This window comes from Panicum virgatum, chromosome 8K (assembly GCF_016808335.1).
Source record: "Panicum virgatum strain AP13 chromosome 8K, P.virgatum_v5, whole genome shotgun sequence".
Taxonomy (NCBI): Eukaryota; Viridiplantae; Streptophyta; class Magnoliopsida; order Poales; family Poaceae; genus Panicum; species Panicum virgatum.
In genome coordinates, this window is record NC_053143.1 from 25,548,025 (window position 1) to 25,558,838 (window position 10,814).

At 40.7% G+C, this 10,814-nt stretch overlaps 1 long non-coding RNA gene across 1 annotated transcript; it reads left to right on the plus strand.

The window, feature by feature from the left end:
- The first annotated feature begins 4,684 nt into the window (after positions 1-4,684).
- LOC120644272 lies at positions 4,685-6,438 on the plus strand. The gene is made up of 2 exons (XR_005663558.1): positions 4,685-5,660; positions 6,081-6,438. It is a non-coding gene; the product is annotated as an uncharacterized LOC120644272 (long non-coding RNA).
- Positions 6,439-10,814: the final 4,376 nt, after the last annotated feature.

The following is a 10,814-nucleotide window of genomic DNA, read 5'->3' on the forward strand; positions in this document are numbered from 1 at the left end:
TGGATAACCCATGTACAGCTAGTGACTTTAGACCCATCTCTCTTCTCAATTGTTCTATGAAGTTAATCACAAAGCTTTTGGCTAACAGATTACAAAGAGTAATAACAGATTTTGTACACAAAAATCAGCATGGTTTTATCAAGACAAGGACAATTCAAGATTGCCAAGCATGGTCCTTTGAATATCTACACCTTTGTCATCAAAGTAAGAAGGAGATTATTATTCTGAAATTGGATTTTGAAAAGGCTTTTGACAGAATGGAGCATACATCAATGTTAAACCTGATGCAGCCAAAAGGTTTTGGGGGTACTTGGCTTTCATGGATGCATTCTATATTTAGTTCTGGTACTTCCTCGGTGTTGCTAAATGGAGTACCTGGAAAAACTTTTCATTGTAAAAGAGGGGTTCGGCAAGGTGATCCACTCTCACATTTGTTATTTGTTCTAGCAGCTGATTTTCTTCAAACTCTCATCAACGCAGCTCTGGAACAAGGTTTACTTCGCTTGCCAGTCCTGTGCACTTCAGATAATACTTTTCCAGTGATACAATATGCAGATGACACACTCATCATTATGGAGGGGGTGTGTGAGACAGTTACAGACTTTGAAAGACATTTTGAACACCTTCACTTTGGCTACTGGCTTGACAGTTAACTTTAACAAATCTATGATGATCCCCATAAATCTAGATGATGAAAAGTTAGAATTGCTCTTTACAAGTTTCAATTGTTCAAAAGGGTCTCTTCCTTTCACTTACCTAGGTTTGCCACTTGGAATTTCGAAACCAACTGTTAATGATTTCCTACCTCTGATCTCCAAATGTGAAAGAAGACTGCAAGCCACATCTCAATTTTTGACACAAGCAGGAAGGTTACAAATGACCAATTCTGTTTTTACTGCCCTGCCAGTGTTTCAAATGGGGACCTTCCTCCTACCAAAAATTGTTATCAAACAAATTGATAAGTTCAGAAAGCATTGTTTGTGGAGAGGAGCCAATGTAAATGCAAAAACACCTCCCAAGGCAGCGAGGAATATGATATGTCTACCAAAGGAAGAAGGGGAATTAGGAGTGCTCAATCTTAGAACACAAAATGAAGCCCTTTTGCTCAAGAATTTGCATAAATTCTTTAACAAACAAGACATTCCTTGGGTTCAGCTTGTCTGGGAAAAGCATTATCAAAATGGAAAACTGCCCAGACACATAAAAAAGGGCTCTTTCTGGTGGTGTGACAATTTAAAACTGTTAGAAAGTTTTGAAGGAATGGCTTCAGTATGTCTACAAGATGGTTCGTCATGCTATTTCTGGACAGATCTTTGGGATGGTCATGTGCATACTGCATAGCCAAATTTTTCCAGAACTCTTTTCTTTTGCAAAAAATAAGAGAGTAACTTTCAGTAAAGCATTTCATACAGAACCTCTACACACATTGTTCCTTTTACCTCTCTCAATGGAAACCTACACTCAATTCTTGCTCTTGGAGATTAAGTTAGACAATTTTCAGCTCTCGGTTGAGAAAGATTGGTGCACTTATATTTGGGGCACGCCACACTTCTCCTCACAAAAAGCATATCGTCATCTTCTTGGTCATGCAGACACTCATCCAGTTTTCAAGTGGCTATGGAAATCTTGCTGTCAAAACAAGCACAAGGTCTTCTTCTGGCTTCTAATTGTTGACAGATTAAGTACTCGAAATATTCTAAGAAGGAAGAATATGGTTCTACCATCGTATGATTGTGCTATCTTAATAACGGCATTGAGGAAACCTTGCAACATCTGTTCTTCCAATGCCCGCTAGCTTTAACTTGCTTGAATATGTTGCAAGTAACTCCGGTGGACTCAGATTCATTTTTTTGTAACCATAGAAAGCATCAAGGCTCAACTCAGCTCACCCATGTTCATGAGTTTAATCATCTTGTTATGTTGGACCATATGGACACCAAGAAATGATCTGATATTTCAAGGAATTCAACCGTCATTGGGGCAGTGCCGGGCTACTTTCAAAAAAGAACTCGCGTTGCTTATGCATCGAGTCAAGGCGAAACACAAACCACAGTTAGAAGAATGGATAAGTTCCTTTGGTTGAGCCTAGTATTAGTTTTGATTTTTTTTCTCTCTTTCTTTGTTTCCAGAAGTTCGCGTTGTAAAGACTTTTTTTCCTTTGTTTTAATATATATATATATATATATATATATATATATATATATATATATATATATATATATATATATATATATTCAGTAGGAGCCTTGAACTACTCCTGTTGCTTCAAAAAAAAAAAGGCACTCCCTTGCTCAGTGTGATAACTGAACTACGAAGTACTAGTATAGGGTGAACAGTTCCATATTTTTGTGCTGATTTTTTTTTTGTAAATGATACAAGTATACTATCTAGTCCTTTTCCTGATCAAATCATGTGGGTAAGATGTTACCAGCATGAATAGTTGTCCTAAAAGCATTCACATTTTCATTTACCACCAGAAAGCACATTTTCAGTTTTGTTAGGCATGTTAAAGGATCATACTATTCAAGGGTGTTCTTATTTTTGGATATTTCAGGCAATGAGACCTCCCGAGCAGCAGCTGCCTACTTCTGAGAGCAGTAAAAGGCGTGGCCAGTTTGATCATTCCTCAAGCACCATGCCCTGTTATCATGACGATCTAGCACCCCCTATGTGTTTTCGCTATCATCGTCCTAGCTACAAATACATTGATTTGTCACTTCATCTTTGGAGGCCGGACGTTGGGAGGGATAATCATGTTCCTTCAACCTGACGACGTTTTATCTGCCAATAATGCTTCCGATTTGATTCCGCTGGAGTTGCGTCTAGCAAACAACTGATGGTGTTTGTCACTACTTTCAGGAGGTTGTGTGATGTGCATGTAATTAAAAACCAGTTTGAACCATTTCTTGGAATCGTTCAAAAAAACCATTTCTTGGACTAGTGCCAAATAGACATGCAAGCAAAGCAAATTACATTGTGTCGTGTTCAGTATTTCTTCTCCCATACTGTAGCGTGAGTACTAAATCTATATAACTGTCACTAGGAATTAAAGGCATTATGATGAAATTGAATCTTTTTGGTAAATTGGTTACATCATTGTGGTCAAAGCCACTATGGTAACTTGATTATTCTATTGTGGTAAACGGAACTCGTATTTTCCACCATTTTTCTACAGTAAGTTTATTATTTTCCATTGTGTCGTGTTCAGTATTTCTTCTCCCGTACTGTAGTGTGAGTACTAAATCTATCACTGTCACTAGGAGTTAAAGGCATCATGATCAAATTTAATCTTTTTTGGTAAATTGGTTACATCATTGTGATCAAAGCTAATATGGTAACTTGGTTATTCCATTGTGGTAAACGGCATTGGTATTTTCCACCACATTTCTACAGTAAGTGGATTATGCCATTGTGGTAATAGAAATGATACTGTGATAAATCTACAAGGTCGCAATGTTAATTACTTCATCTTTATTTTGTATATATGCACTCTTGATGCACATGTCCTAATTTTGCATAGCTGTAGCCAGCAAGAAGGGATCTTGCGAGCACAGTGCTCAATATTTACCTAAATACTTCCACGCATTATCACAACTATTTGGAGTAATTTGATACTGGCAGTATAGTAACCAGATCCTCAGACGAGATCGCTGTCATATTGTGGTAACTCACCGTCCTAATTAGTAATGACTATTGTAGCTATAGTAACCAGTTACGCGAAACTTGCATGCATGCAGCTTGGATGGAAGGAACGACTGTGGCTTCAGTATGCAAGTACCCAAGTAGTATGTCCTGTATTCTCGTAAATGCATAAACCTTTGATATATCGTAAATGTAAGAACAATGTGAGGAGACAACTGTAGCTTTTTTGGTAGGAATGTCGTCCGGATAAACCAGAATAATATAATAATTTATTATTAAATAAATATAATTCGTGTATACGGTATAATAATATAAAAATATTGATTTCAGCTATATGGTATTCGGATGGTATGGGGTCTGATTAGCACTAATCAAGCGCGATCTATATTGTATTCGGGAGTACGGGTATTATATTTGGACAGATTCTTTATTCGGCCTGAGTATTGTATTCGGTGCGATTAGGGGATATGTATTCTTTATTCGGCCTGATTAGGGAGTATTGTATGCGGCGCGATTAGGGATATATAAAGTATTCGGCGGCAGATATAATATTCGGAACGTATGAATTCAGCTTCGTATGAGTTCGTTCTTATATTAGGATCTTCTTCTGGGCTGGCGAGGCCAACACGGCTGCCGGGCTGCTTGTCTCTCTGTTTGTAAAGTCCTACTCGGTACTCACCGCACTTCTTGCACGCTCCTGGGCCATAAAGGCTCAGCACCTCTCCGCTCCCCGGACATCTATGGACACGGCCGACACGGCGCGGGATCCTGCCGTCTCCCCAGGCAGTTTCACCCGAAGGGAACACACACACACATATATATATATCACATAGGGTGCTGAATAAGTTATTTAGCACACTGCACACTGATCATTCCTCTATCCAAATCGAAACCGAAAAACTTTAATTTGAAACCGGAAAATTCTTCTTTAAACCAAAAAAATGATCCAAACCAACTAGCATCCATCCTACAATTGGAAATTTAGAAGGTTCAAACCGGAAAATGGAAATGATCATTTTTCTCATACACCGTGGGTCCCAACTCCCAACTGAGCCCACGATCATTTCCTCCTTTCCTCTCCCACACCAGAAACTGCTCTAGATCCGGATAAGCAGGAAGTGGCGGTGAGGCGATTCGTCGTGATCTCATCCTCCATCATGCTGCGCTCCTACTCCTCTCCGCCATCCATCGCTGCTTGGGGCTGCGGCCTCCATCCCCATGCAGCGCCTGCTTCGAATCTGACATGGTGAAGCAGCCGCCCGCGCAAGCACCTTGACGGGGGAGCCGATACTGCCATCTGCTGCCGAAGCTGCCTCCAAACACCTGCACCCAGGGGTGTGGAGCAGCAGCCTGCCGGCGCCCGGCGGTCAAGTACCAGATGTCGTGGGCTCCGTCCTCCAGGTGAGCCGTACGATAGGTATATATTGCGGTGATGTGTAAAATTTAAGATTTAATTAGTATCCGTGGCTAGCAATTCTGGTGCTTGGGGCGACAGCAGCACGACGGATGTGCTTGTGGCGGCGGCTGCCGCCGGCATGATTCATTTTCAGCAACTCAAATCTGGTCAGTTATCTGTAACTCTATAAAAAAAAGCTGCCGGAGGGGTAAACGGACCCCCACCATTTTTTATTAAGAGGAAGATCTGTAACTCTATGAACCAAAAATAAGATGCATAATCAAATTTATGCTGATAGGACCACGTTTTACCATAGTATAGTTGATTGATCTACAGTTCTGTATTTTTGGATACTAATTTTACTTCGTTTGAACCTGCTAGTGATTGGTTCTTTTTTGTGTTAAATTCACCGTATTTACTGATCTGATTTTATCTTGTTGTTCAGAGTTTTTGTGCTTAATCGAGCAATCAGATGATACTATCGTTTAAGGTGGAGAAATAAGTCTATGTGGCTCTCTTCAATTAATGTTCCTCTGGCGGGTGGTTATTGTTTCTTTTGACTGAAATACAATTCCATGCCATCAGTTTGGATCAGTTCGCATAGCCTGCTGATTATAAAAATGTGAGCTTCAAGAAGGAATAATGTGATTGGACTGCGCTTGCAGATTTTGCAGTGAATCTGATAGTATTATGTAAATAAAAGATTCATCTGCAGTAATTTGCATATTTCTGAATTTAAGATTCGTCATTGTCTCTGTAGCTGCGTGATGGTGGGTACATTCCACCGCAATGATCTTAAACCTGCAGTGACACGGCTTGCAGTAAATTCATGTCCTTTATTCACATTTATGCAAGTTAATTATACTATTAACTTACTGTTGTTTTTAGTGTGAATCTTGAAAATTTGGATTGAAAAAACAAGTGGCGGTTATCTTTGCAAATATGTACATTGAATTACTGCAAAAACTAGTGATATGTATGTATAAAATCCATCCCTTTGATAGTTTCAAGTACGACTGCTGAAATTTATGCGTTCTTGTAGGTACAAGCATCACCAAAAGGTGCTTTTCCCAGCATTGGTCACTGCAGCTGCTGCTGCGCTCTGATGTTCTAGGTCTTCCTGCCCCTGCGCAAATGTGAAACTGTTGATGTGGAACCTCAGAAAACCATATATGGAAGAGGAAGAATGCCAAGATCGAACTTTGATTCTTTGGACTAGTACATCCTTGTGAATAGCTTCATCACACGTGATTTTGTACCAATGAGATTTATCAATTTATTAGTTACGAATACAATTATTGTGCCCGCATAATCAAAAGAGAACTATTATTTTTCATCTGGAACCGGAATGAATGAGCTTGGCGGCCAAGAATAAATTATTTCGCGGTTATAAATGTCTTTTTTCTGGTTTCCGCAACAACACGCTGACAACCACCTACCAAAACATAATATTTTCTGGTCACGAGAGGTGAGCATCAAGTGTTTCCTGCCACGTGATTTCCGGTCACACGCCAAAAGGATTACCAGTTTCCGATGACGGGAAAGTCCATACGAGTTTTCTAGTTGGGTTCGTGCACACAGAGTACCTTTTTCCGGTTTCAGTCTCTGTTGGTGCAGGCGTCGGACGGGGCTAGCTGCTAGCGCGTTAAATACTAATTCAACGTGCTGGTGTTAAATAGCGCACCCCTATATATATACCTATTGTTTATTCTACACACAGGGTGTTGAAGGCGGCGCTTGTCTTGCTCGGGCGAGTAAAATCCACAGCTCACCATTAGTAATTATTACTACCCCACCTGTGCGTACCGTATTCATCAATGCAATTAAAAACCTACACCCTGTAATACTTTGGCCTACATTTTACAGTCAAGAAAGTAGCTATTTACCATTAGTTTACTCCACTGTCATTAATAGAGCCAATAAAGCTCCACATTCTCTCTTAGTTTCTCTCTCCTTTCTTCCTCCTAAAAACTAGAGCTCCAGGCAGCGCCGTTCTTCCCCGTGCCCATCCCGCCATTCCAATGCATGGCGGCATGGTCGGAGCTTCCTCGACGTCTGCTTCCCTATGACGATTGAATCCATGATAGCAGCGTGAACCTCGTGAAAATGTATGATCGTGGATGGCTCCCCAGATCCAGTAGGCCCTCGAGATCGGGCACTACGTACCACACCAGGTTAGTTATTATCAAACACACTAAAAATCCTCGTTCTTCCGTGCGTGTTCCAGCAGATTAAATCAAAAGGAAACATGCAGGCGGTGCATATCCTGCTAAATCTCCACTGCATGCTCTTGGTTAGCAATCTCACATTCTTTTTTTTTTGCGGGTAGCAATCTCACATTCTGATCTATCTGCTTCAATTCAATCAACTAATACTACTAGTAGCTTTCTTGCAGGAGCATTCCTTCAAGACAACAAAAAATCATTTTTGCGATCCCATGGTTAATGGCTTTGTTTTCTCCTCGCTGCCATGGGATTCATGGTGAATAGCAGCAAGTGGTGGGTAATCCACACGGTTTTGTCCTCACTCCAGGAAAAAGTGGGAAATTAATGTGTTTGTCCGTTCAGCTTGTAGATCACTTAATCTTTGTTGAATCAAATTTTGTGTGATCATATAGTGATTTTTAAGATATGTGATTGCATATACCGGATATTACTTCTTGTTTGGTCGCACATTGTGAAGTTCAAAAGATCATTGTTGTCAAGATGCTGATAAATATTGTCCTAAATTTTGGAAATTACTTAAAGTCATTGAAGATACTTACTTCTTTATGTTTGAAAATTACTTTCTTCGAAAATTACTCCTACAACTTACTTGAAATTTTAAACTTACTTAAAGTTATTGTAGATATTACTTTTCTATGTTTGAAAATTACTTCTTTGAATAAGGAATTATATTTTGATTCAAATGGAGTAATGTTGTAGAACTCATTAAAATATTATTTGAAATTTCAAAAATTACTTATAGTTATTGTAGATATTACTTCTCTATGTTTGAAAATTACCTCTTTGAACAAAAAATATTCCTTCGATACAAATGGATTAATTAATCTTGTTGAACTCAATGTTTTTAAACCAAATAATGATGCATGGCTATTCACTCATGAGGCAAAGCAACCGCTTGTCTGCACTCATGCAAGAATATCTCTCCCAAATACAAATGCATGAGTGTATTGCTCTCCCTAATCTCGCTCACATTAATTAACATGCATGCAATCCCTCTCTTGCTGCAATTTTACCTGAATGGATAAATAGAGATTCCATGCATGGTGTATGTATGGTCAAAAGATTTGCATGCCGTGTATTTACGGCTCGCCAAACATGGCACACGACTACTGTGCTTTCTTCCACGGCTCATCTAATGTCCGTGGTGCCGACCTCCAAGACACAGAAATAGAGTCAATCCAATAACGTTGGACACGCCTAGAATATCTCGTAGCACCAGCAAATCAAAAGGTCATTAAAACAGATGCGCAATACAGGTTGGATAGGAATATACGTGGACAGGAATTAGATGTACGCGCAAATCTTGAGGAGTATATATAAGTACATCATTAAGTATGAAAACGTACGAGTGCACGTTTCAGGTCTGAAAAGGAGGTAGTATATACAAATCACGAATTTTACTACCTTTGACGAAAACAGAGTAATTTGTAAAATTGTGCTTATATAGCAACATCGACGAAACACAAAATTTTTTACTTCCACACATCCCACTTTATACTCCATCTGCATTATTCCAACAACTCTGCAATTGCTGATGTGACCGCAACTCAAACATCCGTGGATGGCATCATTTTTAACGGTACAGCAGTGTTTTAATAACATGCGAGACAGTCAAACGTGCATTAATACAGTCCATAACTGTGACAAACTAGAGTCTCCAAGGTTAATTATGCATTAAAAACACACATTGCTACGAATTTTACTACCCCTCCCAATTGCCACCATAATTTGTTCTTACCACGAACCCCATTCTTTTGCTTTTCCGTCCTGTGATTGCAGTCAAGATTCACTACAGATGCACTCCACACGACGCTTATACCTTCGAAAAACTATTTTCATTCACAACTTTTTACCACCTGACAATCCAATTTATACTTCAGCGATACGCGGGACAAGACAGCCCGTAAGACACACACGACTGGAACAACAAATTTTTGATGCCACGACCCACACGTAAGTGTGTCCTAGTTTTTTACTTCCGCAGATTCCAGTTTATACTAGATCTAAACATTTACATCAAACACAGAAAGATATGACACGCTCATGGCCAATTATGCATTGAAAGCACACAATCTAAGAATTTTACTACCTTCACATTGTTGCACCGTAATTTTCCATCAATCAGTCACATTGAAAGCCAATTATGCATTAATACAGTCAATAACCGCGACAAATCAGGGTCTTCATGGCCAATTCTACATTGAAAGCACACAATCTAAGGATATTACTACTCTCACATTGTTGCACCGTAATTTTTCCTCGCCGGAGTGCTAGTGGTGCTCCGCCGTGGGTGTTGAATATTATTCAACACCCGGGATGCTAAATAGACCCGATATATATATATATATTCTCTTTCTCACCAGAGTTTTTAAGAAGATATTCAAGATATTGTTTCTCCTCATATTTTCCCATTGGGTTTTGAGGGAGAATTAGTTAAAAAATGATCCACAGATTATACTACATTCAAACTTATTTATGAGTTTTCCTTTTGAGGTTTTTCTCATATAAGTTTGCAATCAATGATATTCCATATCACTTTCTGTTTATATTTTCCCCACTAGGTTTTAAAGGAGTTTTGATGGAATACCAACCCATACATGTCATATCAAAATTTTCTCTTATTTTCCCAAAAAGGGTTTAAGGAGTTTTTCCCATGACATATATAAACATCTCCTAATTTCTCTCATAGTGTCGGTACCCCAGGACTGGGGTACCCCCTCTTGCTGTGTCTAAGCAAGGGTCTCGTAGTTATCCTTAACTACGCCCTGACGGCCGAGCAGCCGGACCCCCGTGGTCCGGAGCGCTACTCTCCACGGCACCGTCCACGCCGCATATGTCAGTCTACTATGCCAGATCGACATGACGGCTCGGCTTCGCCCTTTATAATGCCTACACGGTAGACCCAGCAGTCTACGCCGCAACCTACACCGCCTCAACGGACGCCTCGCCGACAGGACAAATGAAGCCTCCCTCGGAGAGAGAGCCTACAAGGCGATGAAGCGTATCCAAGAAGAGATGCTCAACCGCTGTAGCTCCATTGAAGCTTCCTGTGCAGTATACTATATATCCACGTTAGACCCACCTGTCGGGGTTTTAACGCCTTTGTACGCGTCCCCTTGGTCTATAAAAGGGAGACGCTCGCTAGAGAAACGCAGGTCCAGAAGAGGACTGGAAGGCAGAGGATAGACTCATCCACCGACACAAGAGCAATACTACTCTCAAGTGGACGTAGGGTATTACGCTCCGGCGGCCCGAATCACTCTAAAATCCTCGAGTGTTCATGTGTTCTTGCTGGAGGGGTAGATCGGTCGAATAGCTTGCACTTTCCCGAGTATCCACCCTCAGGGATTAGGCGGGTGCACCACGCCACCCGGCTGTGGCCCTCCTCTTAGAGCCACGACATCTGGCGCCGTCGGTGGGGAGCGCGTAAGCATTGGCAAGATCTCCGCTCACCTCCTGGCTTCAGAGGTTGAGCTCATCTTCTGCAACGACGACGAGAAAATGAAGAGCGGCACGGCGTCTCCTACGCCGCATGCCCCGGCACCGAAGCA